A 6751-nucleotide genomic window follows, 5' to 3' on the forward strand; every position below is an offset into this window, starting at 1 on the left:
TATAGCTTACCCAGGATAGACCATTCGCCTAGGGATAAAGAAATCTAAAATAAGTAAATAAATATCAGAAATAGATCACGATCTCCTCAGGTTCAAGACCAAAAAAATTGTGGAAAAAGTTAAAAATGCGCATTTTTTGTTGATGGATTTCAGTATATAACGTAGAAATAAAAAACAATTGCACCAGAAATGATTTTAACCATGAAAAACATGTCGATAGACAAGCGAATTGGTAGATAGATAGAGATACCTGAATTGACACACATTATATCAGCAAGAGTAGGTCTTGAAAAAGAAAAGCGTGAAAAATAGCACATATTGTCGATATAAAATCGTCGCTGTGTGTGGTTGACTGAATGCTTTGCAGGAGGCATATGATTGGTGTTAGATTTCATTGCTCTTGGTTGTTAATGTGGCTAAACAACCGCGAAGAATATTTCCTTATTCCGTCACTGTCTCATAGTGATCTATTTTAAAGGTTTTCAATGTATGAAACATTTGTTTTTGCGTTTCTTTTCAAATCTCCTACTGAGCGTGAGCACATAAAATGAGGTACACTTTTTCTTCTCCTTTTGCACATAACTATAAGCGTATTAATTTTATGTTAAGCCACAGCAAGTAGTCGCAATTCTCAAATCATTTTGCAGAGAAGAAAGATCATGACAAGTGTAAAAGTCGCCTTAGGAAAATTTCTGCGGTACAAGAGCATGTTGATTATTTTGTGAACAAATATAAAAGTGATAGGGTATATTATTTTGTGTGTATTATGTTATGTTTCTAAACTGGCTTTGTTGTACAATTCTAAGCTGCAGCTAGTACGAATCGTGGGTTATGTATACTATAAAGAAATAAACACTTTAACTTACAGCTATTTCTGAACTTGTAACAAAAATTAAATTTATTAAGAAATTAAGTAGTGAACTAAACTAACTCTGTATTTAGTATGTGAATATTTGTGTGATTGTTTCCCATTTCGAACCGATTTATACATTTTTACATAACAGTAATGAAAGACCTTCCTGTCTGGCAGGAAAACGGATTGATTTACCGTAATACAATAGACGATTTGCTATTCCGGCCATTGGATTTTGTAGTATGGTCGAACACAAAGTTTAGTTGTAAAAAAACACAAAATCTAAACGTTCAGCGTGGTGAGAGGTATGAACTTGCGGTAGGCACTTTTGAAAGTCGAACATTCCATTGGCCGGCGTGTAATGCCTTTCTCCATTTTTTTGCGCCGGAGGTTCGCTTAGAGTTTAAGCATTTTTGAGAGCATTAGTGATTCGACAGTAAGCAAAGTTAAAGACTCAAGATTTTCCGTGTGTTGGTCAACAAAGTGTAAAGCATTGCAGCTCCTGCAGATAAATGTAATAGGCGTAGGCCGAAGGTAGAAAGAACTGATCGGAGACACATCACTACGCAGCCTAGTTCGCAATTACGGCGCTTAAATAATCGTGAAATTGCGTCGATTGTTTTCCAGGTGGTATTTGACAATGCTTAAAGCGGCAATACTAAAAATGCTTGCGGAATTGTGTTATTGTTTCCATGCGTACTTTTTTAACTTAGCTACGGTTAACGATTTTGTGTGTACTTTGAAATAATTCAATATTCTTCAACATTGATGCATTCATGTGTTGTGCATTAGATAGTGTATTGCACTTCCAATAAATAAGTATAAGATAGTAAATAGTAAAAGTTTTTGAAAGATTTTTTTTAATGTTAATCGCAGGAATTTTTATTTTTGACTATAATTTTTTTTTAAATTTAATTTCTATAATAGATAGAATCAAATACGTTTAAGTTCTATCTTTTATTCACTTGAAGTACGATATGAATTTAAAACGATAAAAGACATTCATGACAGCAATCATTAACATTTCCTAACAACAACAAAAAGATTTCCTGCGAAATCGTTGCCTATTTTTATACGTTGATATATTTTTTATAGACAGGAAATGATATCATTCAATGAATCAAATCAATAGTATTGTATTTAATATTATTATTCTCGCAAAATACTTTATTCACAGGTTTTGCTCGTTGAAACTCGTTGATATTTTGTAAGTAAAAGGATTACAAAGAATTTGTTGCAATTGCAAATTTTATAAAAAATGTTATAATTCAGTAATTTGAAGTTAATACGACTTAGTTTCAATACATGTGCTTCACATGACACAAGGTAGGTGATTACAGTTGGCTTAAACTAGTAGACAAGAACAAACCATAAACTCGTTTATTCGTATTTGTCTTAAAGCGTAAATCAATGGAATCAATAGTGTCCTCAAACTCGATAATATTTTAAAAGGATGAAAATCAGCATGGAAGCGATAGTATACTGAATGCACATAAAACATAAGTGAATTGATTGCGCTTTTTTGTTTTGAAGAAACTACTATTCGGTGAGAGTCACAAACTGACCGTCAAACATCAGCGAAATGGAAAGGAATCCGCCCCAAAACCTGTTACCTAAATTGATGGCGTCCTCTAAAAGTGGTTTTTGTTGGCTCTCCAGTAAAAGAAACCTGCAGAAAGGAAAACAACCAGTGGAATATATGTTGCGTTTTTTTCTGCCACGGCCAACTGGAACCAGCGGCTTACTTTTGGAACCCACTGAAATCAAGTTTCTATACATTAACTTTTAGAAGTAACCAAGGATTCCGGACGAATAAAACGTACAGAAATGAATCAAAAAGTGTGAGAGTATTCAATTTTGAAACATCGGCACTTTCCCATATCATGCTATATTCACCATTTTCTTATAATTCTTTGTTTGGTGATTGTTTAATTTTAATTGTTTTTTTGTGTGTTGTGTGCGTGTGGATTGCTTGTGATGGATATGTAAATGATGTCCATTTAATTGAAGTGTTATTATAACAAATCGAATTCTAAGCTTGTCGCAAAATGATTTACCGTTAGCAAAAAGCGATTTATTTAATAATAATACGTTTACTGTTTCCGGCAGTAAAAGACAGATTTATGATGATAAAATGGATGAGTTGCTTACTTCCGTCACGTGACGTTTTTCACTGATTAAATGAAGAGACATTACTCTGGTGCCAGACCAACACGACTTAATTAGATCATTTGTTACGTTGCAAAGTGACCAAATGATAAAGCGGGTGTGGCTTGCCGTGGCGTATGTTGACTTTGACCGATTTGGTATTTTTTGACACTGAAGGTGCACGGCCATGTTATAAGAGAAATTAAGTGAAGTATTCATGTTTACAAAGTAATTAAAAATAAATAGGTAATAAATACATAAAAAAGCAAGTATATACATAAATACATTCAATGTAGAATTGTTCCTCAGTCAAAATATCGCTTATGCAGTATCATCGTCAAGCATTTGAAAGTCAACGAATAATTGCTAACAAGTTTTATTAAACGCGAAACCTTCGCTTACACTCAGTGATATTATAAGGGTTGTAAAAGTATATTGTATATACTATTGACATTGGCATCTTTCCATTCCATGGGGTATGTTGAGTAAATAATTATATTTATTTCAATTGATATAAAAACATTTAAAATGTACTTTTATACCTTGTTAGCTTTTCAAGTTCTATAATGGTGTAGATCTGACCTAGTAGATAATTCATTCGTTCATAGCTCTACACTCTTCCCAAATTGTTTCACACTCTTCGTACTTTGAAGAGCGCAGAAAAAATCAGATAGACACGTTCCGTTTATGATTTTCAGAACTGTGGTTGGCTCCAAATACCGATTGGAATAGGGATTTTTTATCGATGAGATATCGATTTAAGTTTTACGCGCCAAGGTAAATTACAATCAAAGCTTCACAGGTCTAGATGGAAGCAAATGGTTACCGTTGTTGGTGTGAAGAAGTTGCGTTTTCCGAGCCAACATTAGGAAACCGGAAGCAAAATGGGGGAAAAATAGAACGCTTATAAACTGGCTCGAAGAACTAAAAACATTAATGCATCTCGCACAGGAAATCACAGATGGTTGTGCTTCTGGGAATTCGATAGCTGCTTCCGTGGATGGCTCGATAAATGGAACGAAAGAATTTTTTCAAACAGCTTTGGGGGAGAGAAAGAAAATAACGAATTTTGATTGTAACGGTGCTGATCTAAGGGGTAAATATGTTGGATTTGATATTGCTAATACTGTTAAGTAAACGCTGAACAACAACGCAAAACAAGACTAGTTACTTCTTTGCTTGAAGAAGTACAAACAAGTGAATTTAGGTAGTCATCTCTAAATCTTCCAGGATTTACTCTTTACAGAATTTTATTTGTATTCAGACGGGCAATGTATGGCGATCGAGAATACACATAACTGAGTTTCCCTGCATGCTTACTATCACAGAAAGCTCTCTAATGCTGATACTTTATCGAGGCTGCTCAATTGTAAAGTACGTTAGAAACCTTACAAATGCAATAGTCGTCTTGAGTAGCAATGTACTCCGTCGTATGCCAACATGGAACGTTGAAAAACGAATCACTTGCTAGTATAATTTAACTGTTTGGAGGCCCTTGGAACTCCACCTTTGTATGTACGATTTGAGAAGGTCTGCACGATCGCTGCCTAACCTTTGACCGTGTCGACGTCCATTTGGAACGGTTGTACCGTGGTTGTCTCCTGTGCGAACGACAAACCCAAGTGTAACACGATTCAATGCGACGTGGAAAATGGAGTCCTCCAGAGAGAAGATTGGTTTCAAAAGTTTCACGTGTTTCAGGGCTTTTGTTTTGACCGCCCTCGTTGGTTTCTTTACTTTTGAACCGGGTTCGTATGTGCTTTATAGTTCTCTGTAATCGATCGCTCAGTAAACGATTCTTCGTGTCACCAAGATCCGGAGCAGTTGGCGTATCTCAAGGAAGCACCTTAAGTGGCAGTATTTACCTGTGTGCATGCACGCTCGTCTACGAAAACAAATGAGACGATTCGTTTCAAACCGTAACCGTGGCACCGAATTAGTTCCTTAAACATTTTGGCTACGCATGCTTAATCCGAGGGTTGGGTGGTCGGCAACATAGTATAGGTTAGCCTACATATAGTGTAGGATTTAATAGTATGTTTGTAGAGAATAGAATAAGTAAATAACGAAAAAGTTTCGGAGCATCACGAAATAAGCATTAATTATTGTGTGTGGATGGAAACTTCAATGTGATAGTCAAAGTAGTATGGACAATACATAATCAATATAGCAGATATATAAACATTGTATTGAAAAACTATGATGCTATGGTGCCTAAGGCATTTAAACAGCGGCAACACTCTGCTAAATTGAAACTATTGCAAGGAAGAGAGATAAAACAGATTGAAGTTAATTATCTGTATTACATAATTATTAATTGAGGAGCGGTTCCGTGATGTATTTGGTAGTAGCACCGGTCCCACACGACAGAACCGACACATTATCCCATTGTTCCCCCGTAGCAAATTATTTATCTATTTGTATATTTTTCTTAAAACACGAATAGTACAACGAATCATCAAGTTCGATAAAAGGTTAATCAATTCCTACTAGTATAATAGTTATCATAGTACGATAATCATAGTGTCAAATCTCAAAATCTCTTTTTTTGGTCTAGAAGAACGGCCATTGCTTATAACTATTGGTTACTTAATCTAGGGTACAATTCACATTGGTTTGAAGACAATTTCTTATGAAAACAGCTAAAGATTAAACTCGACCGTTTTGCTCCGTAATATTCTGTCATCCAATAGAGTGCTTCCTTTTCTAGCAAGGGTCTGAATCGTGGTTGATCATGGGGTAGTCTTTCTTCTTCCATTTTTATTTTTCGGCTAGATTTCGCCTGATTGTTCTGGTGGTTCTGTAGCGGCTGACATTGCTTTATCGTACACACAAGTTACACGCAGCAAACTTATTCATACTTGTATAAAATTTAAAATGTTACTTGCACAACAGTATTCGTCAACATGTCTTAAAACGAATCTATAAGAATGAAATGATAGGCTGACTTGGATACTAACCTAGTGATAGCTAGTGACTGACTAGTTGCTAGTTAGAAGAACATCCGTCGCATTGAATCGTGTTACACTTGGGTTTGTCGTTCGCACAGTAGACAACCATGGTACAACCGTTCCAAATGGACGTCGATACCATAATCAGTACAAATCATTTTCGGAGATGTCCATTTTCGGATTTGACCTATTCTGTATCACTTAATCTCGACCGGGTCACCATCACCGGGTTGGCCTGATTCTTATTAAACTGTTCATTATTTTAATATTCATAATCGTCTAATTATCTTACAGATGCATGAAAAGGAGATGAATTTTATCAAACATTTCAAACGTTCAGTTATGTTGATATGATTGTTGTCTAAAACGATAATTTGTCTCCATAAAATCCTTTTTTTAATAGATGTACGGTCTAGCTGTTGTCACAGAAAAATTGAACTTTTATTGCCTGCTCTATGAAACAATCGCTTACCAACCAAAACCTGTGGCTTGCCATACCATATCAATATGGTTTGCGTAGAAAATCATACGCATTCAACTGTATTCGAATTCCTGCCATTCGCCAAACTAAATGCATATGGAACATCAACGTCTGGATTCAAAAGACGCTGGTAAACCACAGGATATACAAATAGAACCGGTTCTAGGTTTTAGAGTGATTTACATACTGTGTGTGTGTGTGTTATGTACATGCCATGCTGCGAAGCAGTTATTAGTTTTAGCTACAGATTTGTCGTACTGTGACACCAGCAGGAATGCAGCTAGCTAGCGGATTTCATTCGGTCCAAAACGTAAACGA

Source organism: Anopheles marshallii, chromosome 2 (assembly GCF_943734725.1).
Source record: "Anopheles marshallii chromosome 2, idAnoMarsDA_429_01, whole genome shotgun sequence".
Classification (NCBI taxonomy): domain Eukaryota; kingdom Metazoa; phylum Arthropoda; class Insecta; order Diptera; family Culicidae; genus Anopheles; species Anopheles marshallii.